The sequence below is a fragment of the Polyodon spathula genome, chromosome 7, assembly GCF_017654505.1.
Source record: "Polyodon spathula isolate WHYD16114869_AA chromosome 7, ASM1765450v1, whole genome shotgun sequence".
Taxonomy (NCBI): Eukaryota; Metazoa; Chordata; class Actinopteri; order Acipenseriformes; family Polyodontidae; genus Polyodon; species Polyodon spathula.
In genome coordinates, this window is record NC_054540.1 from 28,167,952 (window position 1) to 28,180,380 (window position 12,429).

The following is a 12,429-nucleotide window of genomic DNA, read 5'->3' on the forward strand; positions in this document are numbered from 1 at the left end:
GGGCATAATGTAGCTCTTAAGTTTTGCCTGTGGGCTGCATGGCACAGGCAGATTTCTCATTCCTGTTGCACTCACCACTGATCTTCTTAGGATCCACTATCAACTCTCCTTGGGCTCTGTCCTGCACCGGTATTTCTACTACCTCCAAAAAGGCATCATATATCCACTTCTGCTTTAATGAGCAATCCTAAACTAACACTTGTGCATACCTAATGAAAGAGCAAATGCAACCCCCAAAAGAAACCAAAACCAAGGGGATTCAATTTACCCCTCCAGTTGACCATGAAAACCTACATGGAACAGACAGGTTCAAGTCCCTGCTTACAGGACTAAAGCATCCTAACCACCCTATGTGTTTAGCTGCTTGTGGTTCAGCAATTTACGATATGTCTGGAATCTCTTGGAAGAAGCTGCATTTTTCAACCACATAGGATTTCCGTCATCCTTCACCTCCAAGTAAAAAGCACGGGACATTTTAAAAGGAAAAAGAAATGTTAGAGACCTTACTCCTTCTAAAACCTTTTGATGCTGTGTCTCTGATAAGCACTGTCCCTTATTTGCCCTTCGGAGGCTTCAGAAGTGTGACCTGGAGTGACAAGGAGGCTCACAGTTTTAATTAAGAGAGATTGCACAAGCATCTATAGAGACATTAAAAACATATGAGTCAAAGAAGAGACCGCAATGGAGAGTTCAAGTAAAATGGAAAAAATTGCATTAATCTGGTTTATTTCTAGTATTTAGATTAAGGCTGTAAGAGGGTAACAATATAAACTTTATATTGTAGACTCAAGAAGAGACAAATTAAAAAATAAATAAAAACTTTCTGTATTGTCTTTACTTCCCAGGTGCCATTTCAACCACTGGATGCATGCTCATCAGTAACCAAGGCTTTTTTTAACGTATAAATTATAAATGCAGACCTACATTAGTTCATTATTAATATGATTGTTTTCAATCAGCTTCATCTGTTTTTTGATCTGCAACTTGCTTATAACCAACATAAAGGGTGTGTGAATTAAACAGTTTCAATCCATTTTCTTTTTCATATGTGAAATGATGAGTAAAACATTTCTTGCCAAACAAATTAAATTTCAACTGATCTCTAACAGCAATTTCCTCTCAAACCAGTAATGAAAGGGAGGATGATAATTATCAGCTGTAATTATTTTCTTTCCTCTTTAGTCTTTTAAAGGGAAATGGTAATTTCTTCTATTTATGGACCCAGCACATTTTGTATTTATCTGGTAAATGACAGGTAAGACCTACTAACAGTTAGAAATAGTAACAGGGTTTCCATGGAAACCAGCCTTTTCATGAATTAAAAGTGGCTGTAGTCAGTTAAAACAGTGCACATACCAGTAATATATAATGCAACTATATATACAAGCACTGATGCACAAACAAGCATGATTTGGATTCTGTAGTGATGGGTTTTCTTTTAATGTATAGCATTTCATCACATGAATATTTAAGGTATATCCTTAAAACTATCATTTAACAATTAAAAACCAATACAAAGTATTCGTACTGAATACACAATGACATAATCATTTAGTGGTGATGTTTTTTTTTTTTTTTTTTCTATTTAGAAGTGCCACAAAGAGGGTCATGAATCCATATTTAGAAGAGATAAAAACATTTTTAAAAAATCTCGGATCAGTACATTAGTAATACATTAGTACATTATAATACATTAGTGCATCTGGAGATGAGACTTGTTGAAATTGCAGGAGAGTTTAGAAACAAGGTTAGTGAATGGCAGCTCATATTAAGATTTTACAGTCATAAGATTACACTAATCCCTGAATGCACTTAAAACAAAACTAGCAGCCCTGTGGTAATGAGCATCAAGACCAGTAGTACTGTATCTTCCTGAGCAGATAGCCAACCCTGTTTAAATACTAGTCAATAGTAGTAGAATGCAAAATTTCTAGTCATTAAACTACTACTTAAAATGCACGCAAAAGGCTTCAAAACACCTGAACATTTTGAATAGCATTTTATATGTGATAATAATAGGTGTTTGGGTTAAACAGTATTCTACAATATGTGTTGTAATTATCATACAGTATGCATACATCCTTCTCTTTAATTCTCTTTGATGTACTTATCGGATATCCATTTATATATTCACCTTCACCTTTGTTTTTGGAGTGCACTAATATAGCTTGAAGTGTTGTTTACTGATGAAACCAGAACAAATTATACTTCACAAAAAATACATATTTAAAGGTACTGTACTACTCCATAACATTTCTGTGTTGTAGAAATCCACTTTATATATTTGCCTCTTCAAACAGAATGCATTAGCAATATCATCTAGATCTGAAAAGCTCTATTTCAAGTATGCTAGTTCATCCATATTACACTTCAAATGGTAAAAACAAGCCTTAGTTTTTGTTTTGTTTTTGTTACTTCTGGAAGAAAACGTGAAACATTCATTTCGGAATTTCCTTTCCCCTGGAAGTGCTGCGTGACTGCTGTAATCAAGAGGACTTGTATTTAACCCTTTATTAAATATTTAAAAAGATAAGGCTCAGTTTGAGATATGATGAATAGTTGCTGTTAACACCAAGACGACAAATTAATGGAATCTTGCAGCATGACAAAAGTTTTCATTGTTGCAATTTTTTTTTTCAAAATTGGTGTGCTATTGTCTGCATATTACATGACAGAGGAGATGTGCAATGCAATAAAGAACAATGTAAAGTCTTGTACATGAAAAGCCAGTCACCCTTCTCCTATTAAGGACAGTGATTGTCAAACCGTGTTCAATATCAGGTTCATAAGAACATAATAAAATGTACGAATGAGAGGAGGCCCATCTAAGCTCATCTCGTTGTCAAGTTGAGTCTTAAAGGATCCAAGTGATTCTGCCTCAACAACACCTTTGTGTGAAGAAGTGACTCCTTCCCATGATATCTTGATAACTTTACTATCATTATCAAGTGTCCTCTCTTGTATAGTTATGAAACTTTTGATTCTTAAATTATTTAAGTTAATTCAGAATATGCAATTATTTAGCTATAGATAGGCTTCATCCTGGTACCTGTGCTACAGATGACATAGTCTAATGGCAGCTAGAGTATTGTTTGAACCACAATATTAGAACTGATTAAGAAACAGGAAGCACCAGCAATTTGCATCTATACTGTATTTCAAATATATGTATATCCCATATCCCAAATTATGCATAAAGCAAAGAAACAAAATAAAATTTATTGTGCTGTTAAGAGGTACTTGCGTGCTGATACTGAATAGATATAACTAATATAATCCTGTATTACTTTTATAAGTGCTTGTCTAGTTTGTCTAACTAAAGCATAAGAACATAAGAACATAAGAAAGTTTACAAACGAGAGGAGGCCATTCGGCCCATCTTGCTCGTTTGGTTGTTAGTAGCTTATTGATCCCAAAATCTCATCAAGCAGCTTCTTGAAGGATCCCAGGGTGTCAGCTTCAACAACATTACTGGGGAGTTGATTCCAGACCCTCACAATTCTCTGTGTAAAAAAGTGTCTCCTATTTTCTGTTCTGAATGCCCCCTTTTCTAAACATTATGAAAGAAGCAGAAATATGTTATTTTTGGCCAGTGATATACCAGTCACAGTTTTGTTTACGCTAAATATGAAATCTGAAGTTAGTGGGAAAGGTTATCCCATCAATTATTTTTAATTAAAACTTTTGTACTGGGGGAAAAGGTTATCTGTGGTATTCAGTTTCTCTAAGTGCCTGAGATGACAGCTCAATAAGTGCTTTCAATTAATAGGCTAATGAGAATTCACCCCAGGGCTGTGACTGGTGGAGATGGTGGGAGATAAAGTAGCAATATGTGAATGTGGCAGGCCTAAAGTGGGCATAGCACCAACATCAATTTTGAACTGTGATTGTATTAGTATTTAGAATTTAGTATGTATCACCTGTTTTTCTCTTTATACTGCAATGGTTAGTTATGGCATCTGCAACTGGATTCCACAGAGCTGATGCATTGGTTTAATAGTGATAAATCAGAATGTTTATGAAAAAATCACCAGTCAAGCACAATCGTATGGCATTTAAATCAGTCTTAATTTCGCCACATTGTTGCTTTGTACTACATAATTGTAGTGTTAATTGACATACTTTCATTAGTATTTTTTGTCTCAAGATAGAGACCTATCTATCCCCATGGAGAAACCAGCCCTCCCCATACCAATATTTATAATCTATTGTACAACCAAGATTCACATAAATCAATTACATCATACTAACTCTGTATAGATTATCTGTATATATGTGTAGATATTATCTGTAGATAAGCTAGACAAATATAAATAGGATACTTAAAAATGATCAACCATCATTAATACATTTAAAATTGCTTAAATTGGTGTTTACTCTGGTGAAGCGATTCCTAGAGCAGTGGAATGTTGCAAAATATGATTGGTTGTTCCACTCTCCTTTACTTTCCTGTGGTAAAGAGGCGGCGGATTTAAAAAGATGTCAACTATATGCCCTGTGTTTCTGACGATGCCTGAGCCAAGGTCTTGTCCAGCATTTACGTGGCTTCGCTTCTGCTTTTAACATCGCATTTAAAATAACTACAGAGGAGACGACTATAACAGCCAGTTCTTCATCGGTAATTAGTGAAGCCATCGTTTACTAAAGATAATGACAGACTGAAGGAAAGAACGGACAGCATAATTGCCAGAAAAACTACACACACTTCTAAACGCAAGAAACTGGTTGCACAACTAGTTGCTCAGATGTGGACAGAGCAGTTGCCAGCAATTTCGAGAACGATTTGGTTGCGCAACTGATCGCTCATGTCTGGATCTGGCTTTACTCTTTAAGAAAGGCTTAGTGTCCATAGGGTTCACCATAGACTCCACGTATATAGTGTACCACTTGGTGTTTCATAACAACCCAATACAATGTGCGATTAATAATTTAATATAGACTCAGGATAGTGACTTCTGTTACTTTCATCAGTGATACCTTAAACCTCAAGTATTATGGTGAGGTGACGTTTATCCTAGTAACCTATTGTTTTCCCTTCTTAAAACATATTTAAAGCAAGTCATTGTTGCAGGATTTTGATTTAAATAACATTAAGATTCCCTATATTGTAAAACATTTCCCTAGCTAACTTTTAATTCTCCCTTCACTTTAGCATGATATTTCCTGTTTTGTAAACTCTTGTTGCCAAAGGAACAGTTCCCTAAGCAGTAGGAAGTCACACGATAGGGATAAGACCTATTCCATGCAACATCCTGTATCAAGGTAGAAAAGAATGAAACACTACACCTAGACCAAAAAGATAATGAGAATATGCAGATGTTGTAAATTTTTTTGCACTTTTCCTTGACTAAATGAGTTGCAGTCCCTAACAGGTAGAAGAAATATGTTTGCCAAGGGTAAATTGTTTCATGGTAGGGAATAAACCTAGAAAATAATAGCCAATGTTGCTTGCCTATTATAATTTTCAGTTGTCAGCTTCCCAAGGCTATCGTGGTGTTTTAGTTTTTTTTTTTCAATACAACACTTGTACGGCATTTTAACTGTGTAAGGATTAATTATACAATCCCCTCAGTCGCCCACAACCTTGCATTTACTCAAGTGAAGATCTCTAATGCATTTACAGATATAATTATTATGAGGTTACCAAGGCTAATTTGTAAAGGAATGAATGAGTCATACAGTAAAGTCAACTTTAGATTTGTAATTGAATGTCTCAGTTATCTATTTATAGCACTTTGGATCTGTTTCAATAACATTTCATGATTTTGTTTTAGGAACTATTGAAACTATATAAAAACAACACAATATGCTTCTGAAAAATTGGCGTGGTTTACATGCAAAAATAAGTCTCACCTTTTTGTCACTCTATTTTTGTAGTATCTTTTGTGCAATTTATGGGTTTACATATATCTAAATAAAATGTTCTCCTTACCTTGGAAGTGAAACATTTACAACTCTGTGCTGTACTACACGAAATACAATACATTAGTGGTGCTGCTGGCAACCATCAGTGACATCAAGGGCCACTGGAAAGAATAGCCCTTATAAAAAATTAACACTCTCCAGAATTAATACATTTAGCCCTGTTTACCACCATAAGAATTGCTGTATTTAGTCTCTAGAGTGGTTAGTTTTCTCAAATAATGTTAATAATGTTTACATGTATTTTTGTATATTATTATTATTATTATTATTATTATTATTATTATTATTATTATTATTATTATTTTCAAAATATTGTGTGTGTTTGTGTTTTTATTTTAGTTAAATATAGTTGGCAGTTTGCTTATCATGTCCGCCAAAATACATCCTGTGAGAATGCGTATTCGGCAGCTAATAATTTATTGACAAATTGGCTGCCAACCACGCTTATTAGAAAACCTGTGCGAAATGTGGTCAAGGGATAAACAAGGTAATTGATAACCAGGTAATACCTCGATCACTATATAATCCAGCCGCTTTCGTTGACCGGGGTTGGTTGTGTTCCAATAGAGGAGAAAGGAGACAGAGAGAAAGAGAAATATCTAAAAAGACAATTGCCACGTGCGCTGAATTTGCACCAGCACGGTATTTGTTTTATTTTTTGTATTCTATTTTTTTTTGTTTGGCCATCGTGTGTTTTTGCTTTGTAAAAGTCTTTTGTTTGTTTGTTTGATTTACTATTAAATAAATAAGATTGCATTTGCGTCTCACCCCGCAGTACTTGCTGGCCTGTCTATTTCCTGCTCTGGTGAAGTCACTCACCAAGCCATCCTGTCACAAGTGGTTAACACTGATGTCAGTGATTTATATGTTTTTGGTCTTCCCTTCCATTGCATAACTTTTGGTTACAAGTTTGCTTTTGTCATTTAATACATTCTTTTACTAGCCTGAAGGTTAGCCATGCAAGTAAGTCTGGACGAACAGATTCTTTGTAAATAATTCACCTTGCTTCCAGAAATTGTTGACCATATGTAATGTACTGACATTACTGTGGGTAGCTGCCATAGCTATTCTGGTTAGATCCTGTTGTACAGGAAAAAGTGTTCCCCCATGCTGTTTTCCATCCCTAGAAATGTCCAATACCAGCACTTTCCATGTCCCTTTTATGTCCATCAATGGGTTTTCCCTTTTTCTCTTTCCAAGCGTTGCTGATACTGCCAGCAAATTTGAAAGAAATTCAAACAAGTAGGGCATGTTGGTCTAGTAGTTAAGCCTTCTGTAAAATCAAACCATCTGCTGATCATTCATATTGTACCCTCTAAGCCAGACAGCTGCTCCACAGAGATATACATACATGTAGAAAATATATTTCTCTTTGAGCTACTTAAAATACTGAAAAGAAATGGACTTAAACAAAAATTAAGAACAACTTTGCTGTTTTCCTACTAACTCCATTGTTCAAAACTGGACCAAAGGAAGCAGTAACAGTACGTACTCTAAATAAGCATTGAGTTCAAACATAAAACCTTTTTATTGACATGTCAAGTTGTTTATTGAAAGGGGTTTCCCTATCAGAAATAAAGTGCAAACCAAGCGGAGGAAACTATTTAAATATAAAGTACTGTACTGTAGGTGTTATAAAACACAACTAAAATATCATTGGTTTTATACAGAGCTGATGCCATTTAATTTGTGGAATTAGATGAATATGTAGGCATCACAAATCTGCTCTCCATATGAGCCCAAACATTAAACATGGTTTCCTCTAGAAAGTAGGGGTTGCCTTCCCTGGATACAGACAGAAAGCCAGGTATACAGTACTGTATTCTGTGCTAACCCTTCACCAGCTGGGTACTACCATTTGATTCTAAAGCAGAGGAAGGTTTAATAAGAGTTCTCAGGTCCCAGACTTGAAGCCAGATTTATGTTTTATGTCATCAATTGTGAGGCATAAGGTAGAAAGGGTCACTTATGGTCACACTGCAGAAATAATTAACTGAGGCTTTGAAAAACTGTATCCTTTTTTATTACCCATATGTGCAAACAGAGTACTGCTTATCTGCTTCTAACAGGAGAATCATTGATGCATTCATTGCTTTGATTCCATTTTTTTTTATATATATATAACAGAGACATATGGGTGTTTGGCAGTGTTTAAAGGACACTCAGGCAAAACGGTATTGTTTTTTTTGTTTTTGATGTTTGCATTACAGTACCTAGTATTGTAAATAATTAGGAATTGGAATTAATTAAGAATTCATTTCTTCTAAATGGCATTTCTAAAAAGAGATGTGGCCGACCGGAAGCCCTGCTCGTATAAATAGTATGTGTTTTATGTAAATATGTAAATTAAATTGCTTTGTTTTGAACTTAAGTTTGGAAATTGAGAGCTAATTGAGGAATGGCCACATGTATATAAAGGGAGGAAAAACCCTTTGTTTTGCTGGAGGAGTTTTTTTTGGATTATTATTATTATTATTATTATTATTATTATTATTATTATTATTATTATTATTTATTTCTTAGCAGACACCCTTACCCAGGGCGACTTACAGTTGTATACAAACAATACACATCAAGAATTACGGTACAATTAAGAGCAACATACAAAATACAATTGTTCCGTGAAGGAATGCCCAGCCTGGGATTAGTGGTGGAATCTGGTTTTATTTAGTTTGAATGTTTATTTTGGCCCCTGTGCCTTTGTTTCTTTATATTTTGTGTACATAAACGTGGACAACTGCACTTTCACTGCAGCTTCCTGACTCTGAGTCTACTTCCGGACGTGTCACGGAGAAGTGTTTTCTCCATCTAGGATGGTGTAATGAATTCTCTGTGATAGTGAGTTATTTAAAAAATATGTCTGTGCGCTCCACAAACAGAGCTGCCCTTTTAGCATAACAAACAACATTTTGTTCTCTGAACCTAGGTTTGATCTTCAGTCAATACACCTATGTTGTGGTAAAATTAAAATAAATACAACTGTTTTACAGGTCCTATTCATATAAGGTTAATTGCAGTTTTTCTCAATTGCTAAAGCAAAATTCCTGAAACTATTAGCACAATTCTCAAAACAGTTAACCAAATGTCACAGGTGACTATTACTGTAATGTGGGGTATTTTTTGGTTTTTCTTTTGCACTTTATTGATAATTGTTCTTTTTGTCACATTATTAACTTGATATATTTTTCACAATGTTTGCTGTGAGATTATTAATGTTTGTGGAGTTTACCAACTTATTGTGGAGATTTGATTTTCCATTATTATTTAATTGTGTTTGTATTAGTTGTCAATCTCTTTTATGCATGAGGAAGGGATTGTGATTAGTCCCTATTGCTCCATTAAGGACCCACAATCAGCCATCATTCATGGGGTTTCCATGCGGTTCAATTTACATATGAAATGCCAAAGAGCGTGCATGCTTGAGAGAATTACTCGGGTAAATCAGATTTGTGGCCGAAAAAAACGGCCAAAGAGAGGGGTAGGGGAAATCTGATTTACTTATGTAAATGACGAAACACACGAGAAAATCCACGTCCAGTTTCGTATGAAAACCCACATTCCATGTGTAAATGTTAATGAGCATGTTTATTCTTAACTATAAATATTGCAATGGAGCAGGCCAGTTGTTACTGTGGATTGTAAGAGAACAGAAAGTAGTGGCTTATGGGTGATTTCATGGTTAGCAGTGGTGTACTTCACTTTAATGATAATGCGGGCAGGTTTTTTTTATTATTGTTTTTTGCTGTGTCTTGTCTGTCATGTTGTATATCTCTTGTGGTCTCGTTAACAGTTCTGTATAAAACCCCTTACCATGAACTGCGTTATGCCCTTGTTATAGTATTAATGCAGCTGTTTGAGAATACCCTTGCTGCTTAAATGTCTAACTGAATTAAGTCATTTTTTTGATCCCAACTATCTCAAACAGCGCAACAACATCCAACAAGTTGTTGATGCCCTCTCAGAACTGACCAAATAAAATTGCAAATTAACGTATTCACTGCGTTTTATTTGTTTGCATCATTAATATTCGACACAACAGTAAATCCAGCAGAACTTAAAAGAAAGGAAAAAACTCTGACAGCACAAGACTCCTCAGATCGCTGCTGTCCAATTGAAACTGGCGGGAGAGGTAACCAGAATTGCCAAGGCCACTTATAATAAGTGGAATTTGGCTTGTTTTTGAGAGTTGCTAGTTGGAAATTGCATAAACACCCATACTCTAATATGGCTTCGCTTGTTTTGAAAGGCAGTGTTTTTCTCGTGAGACTTGGCAACACTGATAACCTTTCCTGTCGTCTGATTCCTGAACATCTCATTTTGCTGTTGACAAGAGTTTGTGCAGGACACAGCAGGCAGTAGCAATTTTGGGAACAAATTAATGCTGCACTTCAGTCCATTTCATCAGTATCCACCATCTCCAAGTGCCCACTAATCATATTTCCCCAAGCGTGGTGTTGAATGCTTCCTCAGCAGCTGTCAGCTACCTGGACAAGTAGGGCTTCTAAGCCAAGGCTGTATATGCACCATCACCTGATCCCCTATATGTTGGATTGCCTGAATGAAAGGGATGGTGATCTGCAATATGTGTTGGTCAATTTCATTTTATACCTCAGAGTTTATTTTTAATTAATGAGTCATAGGATACATTAGTTGCAACAGTATTCACTACTAATGACATTTGAAAAACAATTTGGGAAAGAGCAGTAATCCTATAAAAGGGGAACCAAAATTCACCAGAGGGGAAGCATGGGTTGCTGGTGGTGCCTGGAGACTGGATGGACAGGAAGACAACAACAACACCAACACCACCACAGACTGAATTGCAAAGAGTCGGAGTCTGGCAAAAGGGCTCTGACTTGAAGGAGGCCCGCTTAAATATAATACAAAGGGAAGTATAGATATTAAAGTACAAGATAAGTCAACAGTATAACGCTGCATGTAGAGAACAGGGGGTCCAAAAGACACAGGTACTCACGCACTGCCACTTGCAAGGGACGTGCCAATATTAATGACCTTTGTGTTTTGGCTCTGTTTCAAAGGCACCATCACTGTTGACATCGCTGCTACAGAGGAGTGAATGACGACCCAGGAGAATGAATACCAGCAGCACAACACACACCTGAACTGCAAGGCCCTACTATATGTTAACTATTAGTGGCCTTGTTGGAAGGCAATTTGTAGAGCAGGGGGGCTGAAAGCAGCGTGTGTTTGGAACCAGATAGAGTGCTGCTTGGAGTGGGAGTAAGTGCTATTCATGTCCTCTTTTCTACAGGAACTACAGCACGGTGTCAGTGAGGGTGTGAAGGAGGTAGAAGATATTATTGTGTTTGTGACTGTTTCCACCAGGGCCTGGAGGCGATCAAGCAGACTGTGGCTATTATGTTAATTACATATCCATACCAGCGATATGAACAGGACAGAGCATACAACGGATGGTTTACAGGATTGGATATTGAGGCCTCCAAGGGACCAGGTGATATTGTTATATCATTTTTCCATACATACCTGTTGAAGAGGAGAGACTGCTACTGTGGGACAGATAGAGATGAGGATTTGCTTTTTAGGTTTTACGACTTTTAGTGTCTCCTTGTCTATCTGTGAAATGTCTATTATGTTTAGCGTGTGTTAATAAAAATTCTTGAAATTTACTTACATGTTGTGGTGTTTCCTTTTCACTCACTGGGGAAGGTCCGGGTGGTCATCTCAATGTCCAAAATTACAAAAGAGTATTCATAAATTGTTATGCTTACCAGTGTTATTGATAACCCCTGACACAAACACTGAAACTGAGTCCTCATTTGGAAAACTACTAACATATTTCTTTGGTTAACTCAGAATACAAAATTCTAAACGTCTGTATGGTTGGCGTAATGCAATTCCATAACTTTATTACAAGTTTAATATGAGAGTGTCTTGTTTTCAAAACACATATATCTGTATGCTGTTGCTCACAATTAACGCTTATTATGAAATAAACATTCCACACATGGAAATGCACATTTCAGTTTATCAATCTATAATCAAATGTCAATCATGCATATAAGGTTGATGTTACACATTGTGCTGAAACATGGAGAAGGTAGGCAAGTTGGTGGACATGGTCGTGAATGTGGATGTGAACAGGGGTGATTGTGGTCGTGGTATTCAACACTGGCAACAACTAGGCCAGGCAAGACCACAGGGTTTGCTGTAACAAATGAAATTCGGGCAAAAGTTTGGACCATGCCATCCACTGCAGTATGACAATGAGGGAAGCAGGGCTGGCAGTGCAACCAAATCTGTGGCGATCAACAGTTGCACCTGTAATTCATACATTTCAAACTGAGACTAGGTAAGTGTGAATAGCAGTATTTTATGTAACCTATTACATGTATTTGTAGAGTTTACATCTTGCATGCTGTGTTACACAGTTTTACACAGTAAATATGCATATGGATTGTACAATAGTATATCAATATGATATTTTTTTTGTTATTTAGGATTGAAAGAGCTGCCCATGGTGGC

The 12,429-nt window shown here is 36.2% G+C and overlaps 1 long non-coding RNA gene across 2 annotated transcripts in view; it reads left to right on the forward strand.

Annotated features, from left to right (window-relative positions):
- Positions 1-11,566, forward strand: part of LOC121318488 — a 53,068-nt gene extending 41,502 nt beyond the window's left edge. For both annotated transcript variants that reach the window (XR_005950615.1, XR_005950616.1), the window contains exon 3: positions 10,965-11,566. This is a non-coding gene — a long non-coding RNA (uncharacterized LOC121318488). The remainder of the gene's footprint in view (positions 1-10,964) is intronic.
- The last annotated feature ends 863 nt before the right edge of the window (positions 11,567-12,429 follow it).